The sequence below is a fragment of the Lepidochelys kempii genome, chromosome 2 (genome assembly GCF_965140265.1).
Source record: "Lepidochelys kempii isolate rLepKem1 chromosome 2, rLepKem1.hap2, whole genome shotgun sequence".
NCBI lineage: Eukaryota > Metazoa > Chordata > Testudines > Cheloniidae > Lepidochelys > Lepidochelys kempii.
In genome coordinates, this window is record NC_133257.1 from 200,989,674 (window position 1) to 201,012,241 (window position 22,568).

General features: G+C 38.5%; 1 protein-coding gene across 3 annotated transcripts in view; it reads left to right on the forward strand.

Annotated features, from left to right (window-relative positions):
* Positions 1 to 22,568, forward strand: part of ZNF385D (zinc finger protein 385D) — a 623,117-nt gene that overhangs the window by 74,002 nt on the left and 526,547 nt on the right. Inside the window, exon 1 of one of the 3 annotated variants that reach the window (XM_073333497.1) lies at positions 5,586 to 5,619. The exons of the other annotated variants lie outside the window; for them this stretch is intronic. The gene's annotated coding sequence lies outside the window, so the exon portion shown is untranslated. Of the gene's footprint in view, positions 1 to 5,585; positions 5,620 to 22,568 lie in introns of those variants that run through there. 3 annotated transcript variants of the gene reach the window in all.

Here is a 22,568-nt window from a genome sequence, read left to right on the forward strand (position 1 = left end):
AACAATATTGTACTTCACCAGTATAACTATCTTTAGCTGAATCTTTAAATAGAAATGTTGTTCCTGCTTTATAGTCATTTCTTGTTCATATTTCGTTTTCAGGCCAAAAAAACCCCACCTTTAAACAGAGTAAGTTTCAGACACACACAAGAATAGATGCTGTTAAAAAAAATGCTAAATACTTGAAAATACCGGAATTTGAAATTAAATCTTCATTGCCAGCCTTACCTCTGCCCAAAATATCCTTTCCCACCCTCTTCATCTACACTAGGGATTTTCCTTACTTGTTATTTGAAATGCAGTTCTGCTCTGGTAAAGTACATGAACTACAGCACTGTGGTGGGTCATGAGTACCATACTGAGAAAACCAATCCCTTTTTCAATGTTTTCCCAATCTTTGTAATGTCCGTCTGCTTAGGTTTAAACTAGCACTGGGCTTCTATTTGTTCTATGTATAAGGTAGACAGGGCACAGAGAGATGGGTAGCCTGTGTGTGGGGGGTATGTATTTTTCAATTTGTATTGCGACATAAAAAGAACATAGTATAGCATCCTCCCTATTTCAGGAGGGTGCAGAGGGTTTAGTGGTTGTTTTGGTTTGTAATTGGATGGTGAATGAGGCAGAGGTATAATCTCTGGTTTGTATGAAAGTAAAATGCCTTGGGACTATAATGGAGGGATAATCTGGTGAGTGTAGAGTTCCAGTCCTATATAGACATGTTCTTTAGTACTTTGTAAGGTAGCATAAAGTATTTTGTTGGAGAGGGTGGTTATCTGTGATCTGTGATACATTTTGAGGGAGGGCTACTGGAAATCTTTATATATAGAGAGGGTTGGTTAGGATAGAGCCTTAATAAGGTTTATTTTTAAAAAAATTACAAAAGTCCATTAATGTTAATATTATCAAACTTACCCTTATCTTAATGACATATTTTACCTGCCCATCACCTGGAACAACAGTTGCAGGAAGTGGGGTGTATGTGGGTGTGTGTGAAGAACTGGTTGGAGTGCGTGGATTTCACTTGGTCAGTTGTGTGCAAGCAAACAATATGTGTTTTAATATGACTAAATTGTAGATGTCTACATCTAGGAACAAAGAATCTAGGCCATACTTACATGATGGGAGACGCTTTCCTGGGAAGCTGTGACTCTGAAAAAGAACAGCAGAACATGAGCTCCCAGTGTGATGCTGTGGCCAAAAGGTCTATTGAAATCCTTGGATGCGTAAAGAGGGGAATCTCGAATAGGAGTAGGAAGGATATTTTACTGCTGCATTTGGCACTGCTGCTGGAATACTGAATGCATTTCTGGTGTCCGCAATTCAAGAAGGATATTGATAAATGAGAGAAGGTCAGAGATTAGCCACTAGAATGGTTAAAGAATTAGAAAACATGCCTTATAGTGACAGAATCAAGGAGATCTATATATTTAGCTCAACAAAGAGAAAATTAAGGGTTGACTTGATCAGTCTATAAGTCTATTTGTTTCCACATGGGAGCAAATATTTGACAATGCGCACTTCAGTCTAGCAGAGAAAGATATAATATGATCCAGTGGCTGGAAGTTGAAGCTGGACACATTCAGATTGGAAATAAAGCATACATTTTTAACTGTGAGAATAATTAACCATTGGAACAGTTTAACCAAAAATTGTGGTGTATTCTCCATTGCTGTCAATTTTTAAATCAAGATTTGTTTTTCTAAAAGGTCTGTTCTGGGAATTTTGGGGGGAAGTTCTATGGCCTGTGTTACACTGGAGGTCAGACTAGATGATCCCTTCTGGCCTTGGAATCTATGGACCACTTCAACTTCTCTGCACTCCACCTTCTCTACCTGCACAGAGCCCAAGAGACTTTCACTCTGATTGAATTTTACAAAAGCATCAGCAAACTGGAGTAAAGATGAATTAGAAAAAGGGAGATGTGTTGCTCCACATACTTTTGTCTGGTTTCTAATATTTCCTTTCTGTTCTGTCATTTCCTTACACCACATTACCATCTTAGGGGAAATGGTGGAAACTGGGAGAAACAAACTTTCATGCATTTCAGTTGGAAAATATCCCTTAGCGGGTAAAACAGTGATTTCATTATATAGCATTTACTAAGAAATATTGTATGCCAGATGTAGCTTCCCAGTTTGTATCTTTAACAAGGAGTGCTGATTTACTATTAAATCTTCCTATCGAAATTTCCTTCAAAAGCTCATTAAAAGCATGGAATCTTGTATTAGGTTTTGTATGAATTCTTTATACACTATCTATTATCCTTAGACTGTCAAATAAAAAACACTCACTTCAATCATTGTGTCCTGACAGTGCTTGTTATTTTATTTGAGAACTTATGTTTTCACATGTCACATCCAGATTTAGTGTTCTAAGCTGAAAGATGAATTGTGAGCATCTCCTGCTATTCAGTATCTTTGTGCTGTCAGTTTGTGAGGGCCAGTGCTAAGAAGATGAGGAGAAAAAGGTTATTTCTTCATTTAATTTCTGGAACTGGTGCTTAGTCCAAATGTTCACAAAGTTTTTGCTGTTGCTGATATTCTAGCTGCACTGTCTCACAAGGGCAAGGCTGTATTTTAAGAACTATGTCAAATCATTCAGCCCAGTACTAATGAAGGTTGAATGAAAAAAAAACATTTAAAAAGCTAAGAAAATTGCAAACTTTTGGCCAGATTTTGATCTAGTTATGCTAGCATTGATTCAGAGTAGCTTCTGTGAAATCAGTGGATTTACTTTGGCTTTACATTAGTGTAACTTACCTCAGAATTTGGTTCTCTGTGCTGAATTTCCATTTGCTCACACAGGGAACCATAGACACTATCAGTGCCTTAACCATTCTCTTGCTTATAACAATATCAAAATGTGGTCAAGTTTGGATTGTCAATCCATATCTGTTTATTTCACTGTGCATTAAAAATATAAAAGACTTGTTGTCCTATCCCACAAAGATTTTCCACCTGAAACCAGGCTGTGGATGCCATTTGTAAAGCCAGTCCATCTCCATGGATACACAGAAAATTAGAACCATCCTGAAGAAAGTCCTTCTCTTTTGAAGGAGTACTTGTGGCACCTTAGAGACTAACCAATTTATCTGAGCATGAGCTTTCGTGAGCTACAGCTCACTTCATCGGATGCATACTGTGGAAAGTATAGAAGATCTTTTTATACACACAAAGCATGAAAAAATGGGTGTTTACCACTACAAAAGGTTTTCTCTCCCCCCACCCCACTCTCCTGCTGGTAATAGCTTATGTAAAGTGATCACTCTCCTTACAATGTGTATGATAATCAAGGTGGGCCATTTCCAGCACAAATCCAGGGTTTAACAAGAACATCTGAGGGGGGTGGGGAGGAAAAAACAAGGGGAAATAGGTTACCTTGCATAATGACTTAGCCACTCCCAGTCTCTGTTCAAGCCTAATTGTATCCAATTTGCAAATGAATTCCAATTCAACAGTCTCTCGCTGGAATCTGGTTTTTAAGTTTTTTTGTTGTAATATCGCAACTTTCATGTCTGTCATCGCGTGACCAGAGAGATTGAAGTGTTCTCCGACTGGTTTATGAATGTTATAATTCTTGACATCTGATTTGTGTCCATTTATTCTTTTACGTAGAGACTGTCCAGTTTGACCAATGTACCTGGCAGAGGGGCATTGCTGGCACATGATTGCATATATCACATTGGTAGATGTGCAGATGAATGAGCCTCTGATAGTGTGGCTGATGTTATTAGGCCCATGGTGTCCCCTGAATAGATATGTGGGCACAGTTGGCAACGGGCTTTGTTGTAAGGATAGGTTCCTGGGTTAGTGGTTCTGTTGTGTGGTATGTGGTTGCTGGTGAGTATTTGCTTCAGGTTGGGGGGCTGTCTCTGGCAAGGACTGGCCTGTCTCCCAAGATTTGTGAGAGTGTTGGGTCATCCTTCAGGATAGGTTGTAGATCCTTAATAATGTGTTGGAGGGGTTTTAGTTGGGGGTAGAAGATGACGGCTAGTGGTGTTCTGTTATTTTCTTTGTTAGGCCTGTCCTGTAGTAGGTGACTTCTGGGAACTCTTCTGGCTCTATCAATCTATTAATCTACAATTAATTTAGGCTTGAATAGAGACTGGGAGTGGCTAAGTCATTATGCAAGGTAACCTATTTCCCCTTGTTTTTTCCTCCCCCCCCCAGATGTTCTTGTTAAACCCTGGATTTGTGCTGGAAATGGCCCACCTTGATTATCATACACATTGTAAGGAGAGTGATCACTTTACATAATCTATTACCAGCAGGAGAGTGGGGTGGGGGGAGAGAAAACCTTTTGTAGTGGTAAACACCCACTTAATGATTTTTTCATGCTTTGTGTGTATAAAAACATCTTCTATACTTTCCACAGTATGCATCCGATGAAGAGAGCTGTCGCTCACGAAAGCTTATGCTCAAATAAATTGGTTAGTCTCTAAGGTGCCACAAGTACTCCTTTTCTTTTTGCGAATACAGACTAACACGGCTGTTACTCTGAACCTTCTCTTTTGAGTTGACTCTGGGCCTCCAAGCAGCATAACTCATATTGAGTAATGCTGGCAAGATTCCCATAGCATGTGGCTTCACTCAAGGGTCCTTTGAGTGGGACCTCCACCGAGTGGGAGGTGGAGTATGGAAACATAATATAACTAGAGGCTGAGAATATGGGGAGATGATGCACAGTTCCTCCCTCCAGTTGTTCCCAGATTGCCCGCTATGTGCTTTCTCCTTCTATCTGTGCCTGGGGCCAGAGGGAATGCTACTGCTGTGAAGTGAGATACAGAGATCCATTTGTGGAGAGGATCCTTCCAATGGGAATCTTGTATATATGATTTGCCCTATGACATGAACTGGTAGTGTCCTAATGGAACAGTTTCCTGTGACAATATCCAGCTCTGGGCTCTTGAGAGTTCAGTCATTTTTAAACAATTTTTTTCACAATGTCTTCGACTCTATTGGGCTTCTTGCTGAGACTTGGTGGTAATTTCATTAAATTGATCCTCTTAGTAATCTCCAAATTTCATTTTTATTGACTTTATTAAATGGGTTGACTTTTCTTTGTATTTGAAAAATAAGAAAGCCACTTTGGCCTTTCATAAATGTTATGGTTTTCTAAAATTGTAATTGAGTTTTATGGAAGGACTTCTGCAGTTATTTTTCAGCTAGTTGACTGCATGTGTGTCTATAACCACCATTGAGACTTTCCCCCCCTAGTTTTATTTTTTTCATTTTCATGGCAATCATTTAAGTGGTTTGTATTTTTTATGTGATTTAAATGGAATGATTTTAAAAGATGTTTTAGTTCACTTGATACTTCAGATATGTATTGATTTTAAAGAATATGTGTAATAAATGAAGGGGGGTGTAGTCCCCGTTTATGAACACCCAGCCAGCCAGTGAGCTGTATAATCCCTCTTGGTAGCTGTTCTTTATTTGCTTTACCTGTAAAGGGTTAAGAAGTCCCCCAGGTAAAGGGGGGAAAAAATGGGGGCCCCTGACCAAAAGAGCCAATGGGAAGACTACAACTTTTTAAAATGGGGAAAGAAACTTTTCCTTTGTCTGTTGTTCTCTGGGCTGGAGGGACAGAGCAGCCATGCTATAAGCAGCTTTAAGCCAGGTATGATCATAAATCATCAGATCATACCTAGAACTACTTATCTGAACTCCAAATGTGTAAGTAGATCAGCATGTTTAACTAGACATGATCAAGTTTATTCTGTTTATTTTTTAAAGGCTTGTGGGTCTCCTCTGTGCTAACCCTGGATGCTTTTGTTTGCTTGTAACCTTTAAGCTGAACTCCCAAGAAACCTGTTTTGGGGTGCTTAATTTTTGTAATTGTTTCTTTTAAGATCTAGCTACAAGACTGAGTTCCAAATGTAATTTTTCCCTTTTTGTTTGTAATAAAATTTACCTTTTTCAAGAACAGGATTGGGTTTTTGGTGTCCTAAAAGGTTTGTGCCTGTTGTTTGATTAGCTGATAGCCACAGCTAATTTCCTTTGTTTTCTTTCTCAGCTCTTCCCTAGGGGGAAGGGGGAAAGGGCTTGAGGGTACTCCACGAGGAAGAAATCCCCAAGTGCTCCTTCCTGGGTTCTAAAGGGTTTTTTTGCATTTTGGTGGTCGCAGCATTTACCAAGCCAAGGTCAGAGAAAAGCTGTAACCTTGGGAGTTCAATACAAGCCTGGAGTGGCCAGTATTAATTTTTAGAATCTGTGCCGGTCCCTACCTTCTGCACTCGAGGTGACAGACTGGGGATTCAGCCTTGACAATATGTATAGCTGAAAGGAAAGAAATTAATAGCTATACTATCATGCACATTGTGAAGAGAGTTGTCACTTTGGATGGGTTATTACCAGCAGGAGAGTGAGTTTGTGTGGTGGGGGGTGGAGGGTGAGAAAACCCGGATTTGTGCTGGAAATGGCCCAACTTGATGATCACTTTAGATAAGCTATTACCAGCAGGACAGTGGGGTGGGAGGAGGTATTGTTTCATGATTTCTGTGTGTATATAATGTCTGCTGCAGTTTCCACGGTATGCATCCGATGAAGTGAGCTGTAGCTCACGAAAGCTCATGCTCAAATAAATTGGTTAGTCTCTAAGATGCCACAAGTACTCCTTTTCTTTTTGCGAATACAGACTAACATGGCTGTTACTCTGAAACCTGTCTGAGAGTCAGCATGCCAGTCATAGACATATTTTGTTTTCTGTCACTCACTGAAGATAAATGTGATCTTTTGTTCTGTTTCTGTGCTGAACAAACAGTTGTAAAACATAAGCATCAAGAAAATGAAAGAAAGGGAAAATTAGTTTGAGTAAGACACCCCAGTGCTTCAAAACAGTCCTGTCATACTGAATTAGTTTAAAGAACAGTTCATTTCAAACTGGAAGTTTTTAATCAGTTAGTTCTTTGGGGCAGAGACTGTCTTTTGGTTATGTACAATGCTTAACCCAGTGGGACCTGGATTCCTTATTAGGGTTCCTAGGCAGTATGGTCACAAAAATAAAGATTTATAATAGCTTAATATCTTAATTGACAGTTTTAACAAAGCGCAAGAATTATATAATTGCCTGGCAATCTTAAACATTATTTGAGTCATTGCACATTTTATTTCATGAGTTGTAGTGGTGGACTGGAGAAGCTCTTATTAATTAGCAATTTGTAATAGTTAATAGGACTCCAGGTATGCTGATGATTTAACTTTTCAGGGGCTATCTTCTGAGTGGAACTTTTTAAATTTCTCTACAAAATACTGATTTTGTTGGAAACTTGGGTCAAAGTTTGGAGTTATTTTGAAACCCCAAATCAGGCAAAAATAAACTGCTTTTGAATTTAATTACAATAGTTTCACATCAACTCTCCAAAAAAAAGAAAATAATAAAGAATTAAGGCAAAGTGATCTTTAAAATGAAAAGGAGCTACAGAAGATAAAGAGAGTAAAGAAAGCAGACCTTGGTGGTGAAGTGATACAGGTGGTGGAAGAGTGTGTATGTGAGGAAATTGAAGGATATGAGAAGGAAGAGGTGATGTATTGTTCCACTGCTTGATGGACTATACAAGCCATTCAGTAGATGCAGAAATGTATTGCTGAATTGGGGGTGGGTGGGAAAGAGTGCATTATGCTTATGTTTAGTCAAGGTTTCAGGATAGTGCTAAGAGCTGGTTCTTGATGACTTCAGAGATGCTAAGACTCATCTGGTAGGGTAGAGCGGTAAAGTCTGAAATGGTCAGTTGTGTAGAAGATCACATCTGATTTAATAAATCATGACAGAATGAGAAGAGATTCTTTTGCGTTTTGTTTTTGCTTTTTGTGAACTAATTTTGGAGCAATTCTAGCAGAATGATATATAAAGAAATGCTGGCAAAAATGTAAGTGCTTAATTTTTTTTAACTTGCTGAAACTTCATCTCGGATTTTGCAATGAGAGACAGAAATATAACAAATAAGCTCCTTTGTGATAGAATGTTTATTTTGTACACATGTACATCAGGTGTCAAAGGCTCATTAAGCGAAAAATACTGTCCCCAGTGCATAGTCAGAATAAAAGGGCTGTATGCTGAGAGGTCTGGGGGGGAGGGAAAGGGGAGGGGCTTAAATGTGAAAAAATATCTTCTATCAGCCAACGGAATTGCAGCTTTATGGCCTTTACTACAATCCAGAGGCAGTGGTAGCCTCTACAAGTACCATGCCCTACTCCACAGCTGAAATGTCTGTGTGAATCCATCTATGTAGTTATGGTTTCACCATCATTGCATCTCTCCCACCCTGGGGGAGAGAGGTTTTTATATATATATATATATATACCCCAAGCAGATGTAATTGGATTGGATGGTTTACAGGGTTATTGTGCTAGCATTTTCCTCTCATAAGAACGGCCATATTGGGTCAGACCAAAGGCCCATCTTGCCCGGTATCCTGTCTTCCGACAGTGGCCAATGCCAGGTGTCCCAGAGGTAATGAACAGAACAGGTAATCATCAAGTGATCCATCCCCTATCACTCATTCCCAGCTTCTTGCAAACAGAGGCTAGGGACATCAACCCTGCCCATCCTGGCTAATAGCTATTGATGGACCTATCCTCCATGAACTTATCTAGTTCTTTTTTGAACCCTGTTATAGTCTTGGCTTTCACAACATCCTCTGGCAAAGAGTTCCACAGACTGACTGCATTGTGTGAAGAACATTTCCTTTTGTTTGTTTTAAATCTGTTGCCTATTAATTTCCTTTAGTCATCCTGAGTTCTTGTATTTATGAGAAGGAAAAAATAACAGTTCCTTATTTACTTCTGTCATAAATATAAAGGGAAGGGTAAACCCCTTTGAAATCCCTCCTGGCCAGGGGAAAGCTCCTCTCACCTGTAAAGGGTTAAGAAGCTAAAGGTAACCTTGCTGGCACCTGACCAAAATGACCAATGAGGAGACAAGATACTTTCAAAAGCTGGGAGGAGGGAGAGAAACAAAGGGTCTGTGTGTCTGTATGCTGGTTTCTGCAGGGGATAGACCAGGAATGGAGTCTTAGAACTTTTAGTAAGTAATCTAGCTAGGTATGTGTTAGATTATGATTTCTTTAAATGGCTGAGAAAAGAATTGTGCTGAATAGAATAACTATTTCTGTCTGTGTATCTTTTTTGTAACTTAAGGTTTTGCCTAGAGGGGTTCTCTATGTTTTTGAATCTAATTACCCTGTAAGATATCTACCATCCTGATTTTACAGGGGGGATTTCTTTACTTCTATTTACTTCTATTTTTATTAAAAGTCTTCTTGTAAGAAAACTGAATGCTTTTTCATTGTTCTCAGATCCAAGGGTTTGGGTCTGTGGTCACCTATGCAAATTGGTGAGGCTTTTTATCCAACATTTCCCAGGAAAGGGGGGGGGGGGTGCAAGTGTTGGGAGGATTGTTCATTGTTCTTAAGATCCAAGGGTCTGGGTCTGTAGTCACCTAGGCAAATTGGTGCAGCTTTTTACCAAACCTTGTCCAGGAAGTGGGGTGCAAGGTTTTAGGAAGTATTTTGGGGGGAAAGACGCGTCCAAACAGCTCTTCCCCAGTAACCAGTATTAGTTTGGTGGTGGTAGCGGCCAATCCAAGGACGACGGGTGGAATATTTTGTACCTTGGGGAAGTTTTGACCTAAGCTGGTAAAGATAAGCTTAGGAGGTTTTTCATGCAGGTCCCCACATCTGTACCCTAGAGTTCAGAGTGGGGGAGGAACCTTGAGAACTTCCTCCACACCAGTCATGATTTTATCGACCTCTATCATATTCCCCCACCCCTTAGTCATCTCTTTTCAAAGCTGAAAAGTCTCAGTTTTATTAATCCCTCCTCATACAGAAGCTGTTCCATACCCCTAATAATTTTTGTTGCCCTTTTCGGTTCCTTTTCCAATTCCAACATATCTTTTGGGAGATTGGGTGACCACATCTATGTGCAATATTCAGATGTGGACAGATCATGGAGTTATATAGAGGCATTATGATATTTTCTGTCTTATTATCTATCCCTTTCTTAATGATGCCCAACATTCTATTTGCTTTTTTGACTGCTGCTGCACATTGAGTGGATGATTTCAGAGAACTATCCACAATGACTCCAAGATCCCTTTCTTGAATGGTAACAGCTAATTTAGACCCTATCATTTTATATTTATAGTTGGGATTATGTTTTCCAATGTACATTACTTTGCATTTATCAACATTGAATTTCAGCTGCCATTTTGTTCCCCAGTCACCCAGTTTTGAGAGATCCTTTTGTAGCTCTTCGCAGTCTGCCTGGGGCTTAACTATCTTGAGTAGTTTTGTATCATCTGCAAATTTTACCACATCTCTGTTTACCGCTTTTCCAGATCATTTATGAATATGTTGAATAGGACTGTTCCCAGTACAGACTCCTGGGGGACACCACTATTTACCTCTCTCCATTCTGAAAACTGACCATTTATTCCTACCCTTTGTTTCCTATCTTTTAACCAGATACCAGTCCATGAGAGGACCTTCCCTCTTACCCCATGACAGCTTGCTTTGCTTAAGGGAGGGACCTTGTCAAAGGCTTTCTGAAAATCTAAGTACACTATATCCACTGGATCCCCCTTGTCCACATGCTTGTTCACCCCCTCAAAGAATTCTAGTAGATTGGTGAGCATGATTTCCCTTCACAAAAACCATGTTGACTCTTCCCCCAACAAATTATGTTCTGACAATTTTGTTCTTTACTATAGTTTCAACCAGTTTGCCTGGTACTGAAGTCAGGCTTGCTGGCCTGTAATTGCCGGGATCACCTCTGTGAGCCCTTTTTAAAACTTGGTGTCACATTAGCTATCCTCCAGTCATTTGGTACAGAAGCTGATTTAAATGATAGGTTACCGACTACAGTTAGTAGTTCTGCGATTTCACATTTGAGTTCCTTCAGAACTCTTGGGTGAATACCATCTGGTCCTGGTGACTTATTACCAAGACTACTCACATAAGGCAGGGAAGCAGGGATTTAGCTTTTCACTTGATGCTACACAATCAGATGGCATGCAGTGGTAAATTACTAAATTCTAGTAAATTTACCAGTTCAGAGAATGCTGCCTAAAGTGACTATGATGTGACTTCTGGCCCTGCGGTTTAGGAAAAACTGATTTTTCAGGTATTTTATTCTAACTCTATGGTTCTGATTTTTAAGTCTATCTTATCTATCTTATCTAATTATTTGGAATCTTAAACAGTGTTTTTAATTTTTTCCTTGCAATTTACCTTTAAGGTATTAAATTAGGATAGAAGAGCTATCGGCCAAATTCAGTCCTTGTAGGAGTGCTTAAATTAGGGCTGATTTTTTTTGGTCAAAGTTATAAATCTGAGAATACATAAGACGTGTATTTTTAAGCATATAAGGTCCTTAGAGCAGGAACTGTGCCTTCTGTACTTGTATAGCACCTAGCATATTGTGGGAAATACACAATAGTGATAATTGACTTTCAGTATTATAATGTGTTTCTCACTGAGAGGCTTTGCTCTGTCCACGAGCATTTAGTGCTATATTATTTCTGGGCAAAAGAACAACATCATTGCTTTTGATTATTTCTCACCATACTCTGAAAATAAAAGAGAGTTCAAGTAAATGGAAAGGCAGCCCTAAAGATCCTTATTGGTGTTTTCCTAAGGTGAACAGTTTATATGCTTCTTTGTATTTTGTGGTTACTAGGACATCATTCTGGTTCTGATGCAAAGGTGGGGTACTGAAAATATACAGTTGCAATACTGTAAACACCCTGGTTGAATTTCAGTTCTGTGCAGAGCGTCAGTGCAAGGCCCATGCTCAGTTTAAATGGCATTTGCCAAATCTTCCAACACACTAAACACCCTCAACTTCCAGTGACAACTAAGTGAGATGAATGTACTTAGTACTTTTTATGACGAGCTCAGGATCCTGCAGGATCTGGGCCAGAGAGTTCAACTGGATGGCTTAAAATCAGCACCTGGAATTTAATGAAAAACAATATTTCCACATGCATATTTTAAAAAAGAAACAATAAATAGTTGCTGTTCTTATCTTTCAGTTATTGATAGATTTAACTGCAGCGTCTCAGTCTATTTGCATAAAAATGGCCATTGCTATAAATCAGGTCAGCCGAAAGAGAAGTACACTAGAAAGAGTGGTGCACAATACAAAGCAAAAAGTGTTTTACTCAAGTTGCACATCTGTGATACTGCATTACTCAGATCTCTCCTGCTACTTGACATTTACTTCTCCAGATTGCACCTTGGAGAATGGTTTGTCATTGTGGCGACTTTTGTTTATAAACATCAGTATATTAAATTCAAAGAATGACATCAATAGGTTGTTATGACTGAGATTTACACACACAAAAGTCAGGAAACTTCAGAAGAATGGTTTCCACAATAACCATAACTTGTCCTGTTGCTCATACTGAGTATAGTGTTTTTTTGTATTACACCCTGCGTAGCGATTTGTGGGTTAAGCACTCTTAAATTCTCTGGTAGGATAATCTTTTTGCTGTTTCACATGCAGCATCAAATTTTGCTGAAATTTTAATGGAATTTTAATTTTCCTGACCATATAAGGTTGCAAAATCAGTTGATAACATCAGTGAAATAAATATGATAAGAAACTGAGGGATAGGCGTTTTTTTCCTCTCTCCCTCTCCTTGCTAATACACACTGATCATCTCTGCCTGATTGGGGAATGCTGCTGTTTATGACACTGTAGGCAGAGCTAGTGGACCACTGATCACCATACTTCTTCCTAGGAAGGTCCAGCAGCATGAGACAGGCAATTGTGTCTTTTCCCATACCACTTTAAAGTATTGGCAGAGGCACAGATTATTTCACAGAACTGTATGGATTCTGTGGAAAATACAATGTAATCAATGCAATGTGGATGAGTTACTCTGGCTGTGGGAATGATACCTTGCAATTTCTTGACTATTTTATATGTAATGTTGCACTTTTTTTTTTGGATTTGATATACTTGGTTTTTATTTTAAAAGAGAATACGAAAGTTGTCGGTGCGTCAGATGTTTTGTTATATTAATAAATTTAGATTTATTAAATGCATGTGCTTTACCTGACAAAGGCAACATGCACATAATATAACCAAAACACACTCACATCTGTCTTTTAAAAGCAGAGAAGGCAAAAAAGAAAAACCTCATAAAAAAACAAAACAAAAACAAAAAAATCTTCACAAGACTCATATCCCCAAGTCCTCTAGCAAATACCTGAGAAAAACATGCACACATTCAACAGAGATACACACAGATATACACATATTCAATCGCTCTCTCTCTCTCTCTTATATATTTCCTGAATTCTGGTGTTTTGCATCCTAGGGTTCATTGTATCTTACTTATACTTCTCCCTTAAGATGATCCAGGTATCTGGCAAAGTGTGATTTTTTTTTCTCTTTCTTATTTTTAAACTAGGAATAATTATTTTTTTCTGTTTTTTTACAGTATGGATATTTGTCTGCATGGATTCTGTACATATATGCTTTTGTACCACTGAAGGTTGAGCTTCGCTGCAACAAATGTTATTTAGAAAAACTTCTGTGACATTTTGACTCATTGGCGGCTAGACTACATCCATGCCAAGTTTAAAGTTTTATAAATATATTTTGAGTTATCAGCATGCAAAAGGGTCTGAAAAAATATGAAGTGATGAAAAATATCCTTTCATCGATGCTCAGGTAACTGAAAAATCAATAAATGTAATGTTAACAAGCCTCCTCCATGAAAATCACCTTGAGGCTAAACACATGCAGGAGAGATTTCAGCCCTACGGGAAATATCTTTCAGTGAATCACTTTTGTAACTTTCTAAAAGTTCCTTCTCATCAGCCATAACTAGTTTTGCGAGCACAATGCTATAATGTAGTCTGCATTCTGTGTCTAAAAACTATTATGTGTTGAATAGCTGCCAGGTGCATTAGCTTTGTCAATTTAACAGGGATTTGTTGTAAGTGAAGCTGCCTGCTACATAAGAAGTTCAGATCGAGCCTTGACACTTAATCTAAGTACTGTAGCTACAGGGATTTTCCTGGAGGTAATTTAGAGTGGTGATTAGTTGATTAAAGTGGTTCTTTGTGTCAGATTCAATCATGAATTGGCCTTATATGATATTGGTGTTCAACTGAATATTTTCCACATAAATTGGAAAGAGAATCATAGAATCATAGAATATCAGGGTTGGAAGGGACCCCAGAAGGTCATCTAGTCCAACCCCCTGCTCGAAGCAGGACCAATTCCCAGTTACATCATCCCAGCCAGGGCTTTGTCAAGCCTGACCTTAAAAACCTCTAAGGAAGGAGATTCTACCACCTCCCTAGGTAACGCATTCCAGTGTTTCACCACCCTCTTAGTGAAAAAGTTTTTCCTAATATCCAATCTAAACCTCCCCCACTGCAACTTGAGACCATTACTCCTCGTTCTGTCATCTGCTACCATTGAGAACAGTCTAGAGCCATCCTCTTTGGAACCCCCTTTCAGGTAGTTGAAAGCAGCTATCAAATCCCCCCTCATTCTTCTCTTCTGCAGGCTAAACAATCCCAGCTCCCTCAGCCTCTCATAACTCATGTGTTCCAGTCCCCTAATCATTTTTGTTGCCCTTCGCTGGACTCTCTCCAATTTATCCACATCCTTCTTGAAGTGTGGGGCCCAAAACTGGACACAGTACTCCAGATGAGGCCTCACCAATGTCGAATAGAGGGGAATGATCACGTCCCTCGATCTGCTCGCTATGCCCCTACTTATACATCCCAAAATGCCATTGGCCTTCTTGGCAACAAGGGCACACTGCTGACTCTCATCCAGCTTCTCGTCCACTGTCACCCCTAGGTCCTTTTCCGCAGAACTGCTGCCTAGCCATTCGGTCCCTAGTCTGCAGGGAGTAGCTTGGTAACCTTCCGCCACAATTTTTAACAAAATCCTTCACAGTAGCTCTGTGTTCATCTCCTACACAGACAGCTAAGTATTAAATTTAAAATAGTATCCCCTCATCTTTAAAAAAAAAAAAAGAAGGAATTCCGTGTGCAGAAAATTGGCAGTATGCTGAGTAATCTCATGAAATATAAATAGGTATTCTCCAATATGATTTTGACACATCTAAATTTCCAGTAATACAACTGAATTAGATAAAATCATATTAACTATAAAAAGTAGAGTTGATTGTAGAGCTCACTGGGTTGTTTTGAATTTGCTGTACTGAAAACAGCAATGTGTTTTACTTTTAAAGACTATAATCACAGCAGTAATGAACAGGATGGAGACTTCTGGGCCATGCAGTAAATAAATAAATAAATTGTGCTTGGATCTGTAGCAAAAGACAGGCCTGAGTATAGCATTTCACCAGTGTCTTGTTTTTTTCTGTTATCACTGAGAACTTCTCTATATGCTTTGTCCTGAATATTAAAGATGATCTGCAAATTAAGAACATGATTCAGGCCTTTTATGTTTAGTATATGTTTAAATTTAAGCATATCTTAAGTGCTTTCCTGAATAGGGACATTTTCCTGATTTGGGGCTAAAATGGGTACATTTAATATACACTGAGAAATATGTAAAGGCAGGGGTTATCAAGGCTAATAGAAACATTCAGTTCATACACAACTAAAATCATCCTCATTGTATTCCTCTAAAATTAGCTATTCTCTGATGTTACCAATACAAAACAATGCTAGTTGAACAGTGAAAAAGTCTGATTTTGTTAATTTGTTCATGAGCCCCAAGATCAATTCTTTACTGTTTTGCAGGATGTAATTAGTTATTTATGAGTATTGGAGCATCATCGGGCATTCATGAAAATGTTTGCAGATTCCAGAAGTGTCATGAATTTTTACACAAATCACTATTTGTATGAAAATTTATGTCAAAAATGTAGTCTTCATTATTTATTATGCTCATATTAAAATGCTTTTTAGCAGGAACAATAATAATATGATTTAGATGACCAACTACACAACATATAAATAATAGTGAATAGTGAAAATCAAAGGAAAAAATTGAAAATAGTTCATGTGCTCATAGTCTGAAATTTTATACATCTAAACTATTTGAATACCTAGGAATATATAAAAATATAACCCAGGCTACAGGCCCCCCCAGTGTTGGAAAGTCTGATGGGGAGGTGGAAAGGGAAAAAGTGCAATGGTTCAAGCTACCAATTACATATGATGTGTGATCTGGAGCAGACTGACACTTCCCAGAAAGTATGGAAGGCTGGGCACAGAGGCGGCAGGGCTAAGGAAGTGTGCTGATTTAGTGTTGGGGAATCTGTGGAACCCTAGACTCTCACTGAAGAGCCCCTTGGGAAGTACAGTGGTAGCATTGCTTTCCGTGTGCGTGATTGTCTCCACTTTTGCAACTCTCAATCTGTAGCACTTTATGGTGCCTGAATGGTACAGCAAGACCATATATACAAAACAAAACTACAACTCTTGTAAACTGCACAGGTTTAATACTATTTATAAAGTGCTTAACAGACATAATGTCTACAGATGACCAAAACATTTATAATGGGCATGGGTGTCTTGGGGGTGTAAATTTTGTGCGATAGGTCAAAAATTGTTTGTTTGTTTGGGTTTTAGATTGATGTGTGAATGAAAATCCATGGGTTTATATAAGTGGAGCTTGTGCGGCGGTGATATATGACTGTGAGTAATAACATATGTGAGTGTATATCTGCGTAGTTTAGAGTTAGGGTTGCCAGTTTTGGTTGGACATATTCCTCTATTAAGAAATAATCTTAATTAAAGATTAATCTTTAATTCCGGGAGACTCCAGGACAATCCTGGAGGTTTGACAACCCTATTTGGAGTGGTAAGTGGAAGTACTATGTTTACTTGTACAGTTTGTGTTTCCATTGATTTCAGTGGGCACTAGATAAGGCTCATAATGTAAAGACTCCCATTGACTTCAGTGGGCTTTAATGATCAGGGCAGTATAAGCTCCCGGCTTTAGGGCATCCTGCCAGCTTCCTGGCTTCCCTCCTGCTGGGACTCTGGGCAACTGGGGAAGCCTCAGAAACATTTAGAAAAGGTGTAAAGGAAATATAGCTTTTACTTTTTCTAAACAACATTTTGGAATTCTCATTCCATGGGAAATTTCATTTTTCATTCCATTTCAAATTGGAATGTTTCTTTCTTTCTGGAATTCCAGTTTCTGCTCAACTCTACCAATGTCTCTTTCCTGGGCAGTTTCAATTAATTTAGAATCCTGAAAGGTGTCCAAATCAAATTATTCCTATGTGCATTAACTTTCTTTATCAACTTGGAATTTCGTCTGCCAGTATGTTGCCTATTTACATAGCTTGGCTAGATTCTTCTGAAGTTCCTCACAGTCAAATCTGGTCTTGGCTAACCTGCAAATGTCACCTCACTACTTGCCGACTTGTCAAGCTAACAACAGTGTGTTAAACAACACTGGCTCTAGAACATAATCTTTTGCGGTGTCAAAAAATTATGTGTTTGTCTGGTCAGTTTCTGACCATGACAAAACTTTAATTCTTATCCCCTGAATGAACTCTCAGTGTTGATCCCTATAGCCCTCTATCAGTCGGGGATGTAGCCTTTCTATATCCAATGCTTTGTTTGTTTTTATTTTCTCCAAATACTTGTTTGTCATTGTTCCTGTTTCTTTCATGTAACTGCTTCCAGACCATAGAGTAATATTGTTACTACACTGGTTTGATACATTTTTACTTTGGTACCTAACATCATAATTTTTGTCAGTAATTTTGTCAATTTCTGTGGAACACTTATTGCTGAGGTACATCTCTTTTTACCTCATCCTTGATGGAATTGTTGGCACTGATCGAACTTCCTAGGTACACATAAGATTTTGCTTGTCCTATGACTTCACAGCTGCATTTCAACACTTTATGTATTGTCCCTTTTCTAACATGTAACCACTTCATCTTTTTGGCATTTATTGTCAGTCCAAGTATACTACACCAATTTAAAAGGTAGTGAAGAGAATCATCATTAATTCAGATGATATCAGAAGGCTGGAGGCAGTAGAGATGAAAGTTATTTGAAAGATGACAGGTGTAAAGTGGAATGATTTTAAGACAAATGAAGACGTTAGAAGGAGAGTAGAATCAAAAACATGACTATGTTGGGGATACTGTAGAAGACAAACAGATGAGAGGATGCCAAAGAAAAATGCAAACACAATCAAGGTCAGTCTGTCCTAAAGGTTGACTACTGACTAGATGGCGGGACATTGTACACCGAGACATGACGAGGCTGGGCTCAGTGGAAGAACAAATCATGGAAAGAAATGAATGACAATGATGTATTGCTGCCCAAGTCTGCAAAGATGCTCTGGTATGAAAGAAGAAGATTATTTATGTAAGCTCAGTCTTTTTCAATTTGTCCTCATTGATACTCACAGACACGTCCTGTACAGATGCATTATTAATGTTCTCCTTATCAAATACAGATGCAAATAAAACATTTAGTTCTTCAACCATTTCTTATTTGTTAGAATCATAGAATATCAGGGTTGGAAGGGACCTCAGGAGGTCATCTAGTCCAACCCCCTGCTCAAAGGGTTATGTGAAGTTCTTTACTTTTATGCCGTATTAACAGCCTCACTGGTTCTCTAACTTATTTTTATTTTTTTAAATTTTATTGCATCACTTTTCAATGTACATTTTTGTTTTTTGTGTGTAGTTTTCTAGATTTGTAATTCATGGATTATTTATCTTGAAGTTTCTTTGAAAAATGAGTGGCAGGTAGATGATCTGGGTTTTTGCACCAGTGTCGGGTGAATATTGGATATTCAATAATTCCCCCCCCCCATTTCCATATTTTCTATTTTTTATATTCACACGTGAGTAATCATTGCCAATTTTGATGAAGGGAGAGGAAGGAAATCTCTTCTGCTAAAAGATTCTCTAAAGCGCATAACTGTTTGTAGATTCTGATCTCTTCACAAGTTTATGAGCTATCAAGGAAAAATAGATTGGGACTGGGTCCTGTGAAGTTGAAGAAAAAGAAAACAGTTTATTAAAAATGGAAGCATATAACGACTTCTCAGATATTTTCTGATAAGTTTTACACATTTTTTGGTGTAGAGAGAGAGGCATGATAAATTTTACCTATGTCTTGATAAACCTGAATATATAATATTGTGGGATACATATAAGGTGTGTTTTATGGAACAATGATATCCTGAATCAGGAAAAATCTGTCAATTGGAATTTCTCTCCCTTTCATATATTAGATTTGGAACTCTGCACTGATAAAAGATTGATTATACTGCATTTGTTGCCATGCTACCCAGTTCAGCCAAGATTTTTTGAAAAATGACTAGTGATTTTGGGTGCATCAAGTTTTGGTTGCCCAGCCTGAGGCGCTTTAAAAGGAGTTGATTTTCAGAGTGAATGTTCTCAGTATTTTCTGAAAATAAGGTGTCTCAAACAGGACACTCAAAAATTTCTTTAAAAAAAATCTTGTCCTTTGTATATAATTGGTACCATATGATTTAGACAAGCAAAGCAAATGTGGACATAGCTTATTTTGCTGTGGAGACGTTTTATGGCTAATTCCCTTCTCAGTCCCATTCCACTCACAGAATTCCAGGCTCTCACAGGAGGCTGCTTCACTCTACCCTTCCCCCCCCCCACCTCACTTTTCCCTTCCCTTTCCTCTAAAAGAAGAAATAGGAATCCTTAGGAGGGGCTCCTGAAAAGACATCACTCTGCAGTAATGCTGGCTCCAAATTTTTCAATTCAATGTTTTTTTTTTCCCTTCCTGTTGGAAAATAGCAATTAATCAAAACTGAAAGCTTAATGAGAAAGGGTTGGTTTTGACAAAGCTCTTTTTAGGAGGCTTCTCGGGTCCAGTGTGGAATATCTGGTGTGAGAGAGCCACAAATAGCCTAGTGGTTAGGGCTAGGTTGACCAGAGAGCAAGGGTGAAAAATCGGGACGGGGGTGGGGGGGTAATAGGTGCCTATATAAGAAAAAGCCCCCAAAATCAGGACTCTCCCTATAAAATTGGGACATCTGGTCACCCTAGTTATGGCAGACCAGGGACTCGCACCTGGGTCTCTCATATTGCAGTTGAGTGCCCTGGATGTTCTGAGGAAAGGGCTTGCTCTTTTTTGTGAAGGGTCCCAGTTTTGTCCTTATGGGGAAGTGGAAAGTTTTTGAAATCTTGAAAACTTTTGCAGGATGGGAAACGTTTGGAGCAGCATTATTCTGGAGCAGCATTATCTTTTCATGAATCTTATTGATATATAACGTGGGCTTCAGTTGTATATCACTCTTTCAAATATTGGATCATAATATTGGCACAAGGAGGTAGAAATTACATAAATGCATCCCAAGAGAGAGTCACTTAATGAAAGAGCTTTGAATTTCTCTTGGGAGGACGAGGTTTTACTTTACAGTCAGGGCTATAGTGAAATAGCTGATCCCCTTTGTTTTGGCCACTTTTTTGGTCAGTGACCAAAAACAAAACAAAAAATGGAAGTAATTCTGCTGACCTGAAAGCAGGATGACACCTGAGATATTGGGATAGGGCCAGCCAGATTGAAAAGAGTTGGGAGTCATATAGAAAAATGGCTGAATTCCTGTAATTCAGGTTCTGTCTAAGGCAAAGGTGGCAAAAATAGTATCAATGGGCTGTCTAAGCATTGGAGTATGTCCATTTTGTATATTTAGTTTTTCCTTTCTTCTCCTTTACTTTTTCTGTTATTCTGACTTGTCATCAGAACCATGATTTAGTTGACGTTGAGTGACCAGACTTGTAAGTTACATTCTAAAGACAAGAAAATGCATTATATTTTTTTCTGCTCTAGATGTAAAGATTATTTTTAAAATGCATCGAAAAGTCTGTCAGCTGAATAAGTGATTTTCTTCTTCAGAGAGATATAAGCAAACCCTCCCAACAAGTGAATTGGCTGCTTTTTGTTTTTAATTCCTTTTTCTTTGGTTTTGTTAGAACAGTTTTTTATTTTTAACTGATTTTTTCCCATTACTTGTACAGAAGCTAATTATTCATGGAGTGAGATGACTCAAAAATTGAGTCCATCTCTGGTTAAAAAGAATTAGCTCCAAGTCAGACTGAAGCAGTTATAATTGTGAGATAATTCAGTTATTGTCTTCTGTGATATTCAACTCTGAGCCAGCACAAAACCTACACCTCAGTTCAGTGCCACTCAAGAACCACTTAAGCCCTACTTTAAGTGGTGTATAGTTCAGACCCTGTCTCTTTTCACTGGAATTAATTTCATGTGAATGCAGTTAGAATTTTGTTACAAGAAAATAAAAAAGCTGCTGGGAAAGGGAAGAAATTTTTCCTCCTATGGTAGCATTCTCTTTAGCATTGTTAGCTCAGTTGCCAGTATTTTCTAATTCTGGAGTTACAGATTTTTGCCATAGAATGTATCTGCCATAGAGATACTCAGCTCTATGGTGCCTCTTTAGGAAGCACCAGTGAAGTGCTTTCAATATTTTTTAACCTTTTTATTTTATGGAGAAGTCCTGGATGTCATGCTTTTTTTCCAGTATTCCCTAACATGCAAAGGGGTGTTGATTTGCTTTACAACAGTAATATTTATGTGTTCTCATGGATTGCATACCAAAATTGTAGCAATTTATTACAAAATCTGCCTCTAAATTCTACACACATCTAAACCTCCTACTTATTATTCTGCCATAACAAGTCTCACAAATGTTCCTACACAGAAGATCAGCAAAATATCAGCACATTCAATAATAAAAGGTGGTAGGGGATGTGGTCTGATAGAAAAATTGAGACTCAGGGTAAGGACAAATTACTATGCTACCCTGACAACTCAAAGTTTTACAGAGAAAAATAATAGCAAAGGATCCTCTTTTCTTCCTTATGTACCAATAGTTCCTGCAGATAGAAGGTCCCTAAAATTGTGGATCTTGTGCATCTTGGAAATCTGGGCATAAGTGGATCCCCTATCTGTAAATGAAGATACATAGTGTGGGATTGTACCATGGAGAACAGATGTCTTTCCCCAAAATCTGTGAAGTCAGTTAATTAATTATTTATTATTCTATTCAGGCTTTTATACTACATTGTAATATCTGAACACCTTCTCGTAGTGCATTAAGCAGTGCTACTTTTGTCTGTCACATGTGGTTTGTTCTATTTCTTTTTTCTCCTCTCCCTAGATGGAAAGTTGTGAGCAATGAGGGTTCTTTTAATAAATTATATGTGCACTGTGCTATGTGTTTATAGTAGCGAAAGCACTTGGAATGAAAAGTTGTTAGGGTTTTGATGCTTAGTTCCTGTGGAGGTTGATTCTACATGCCCAGTTTAGCCTCTGAGAAATCTGTTTCCTGCACAAAAGAGCTTTATTCTAGTAGCAGACAGCTCCATTGCACCTGAGGAGTGGTATTGTCAACCATGTTAATCATCCCAGGGCTTTAGGCCATCTTTTAGGCATCAGAAGCCCAGGCCATAGAGTGCAATAGCCTGTATGGCCTGGGGAGGTGTGTTAGTGCATTTGCCACTAGCTGCAGTTCTCTGAGGCCTGATGGCTTTGTGTCAAGGTAGACTGCATTCCTGTAGTTCAGCTCACAGTGAAGAAGGCT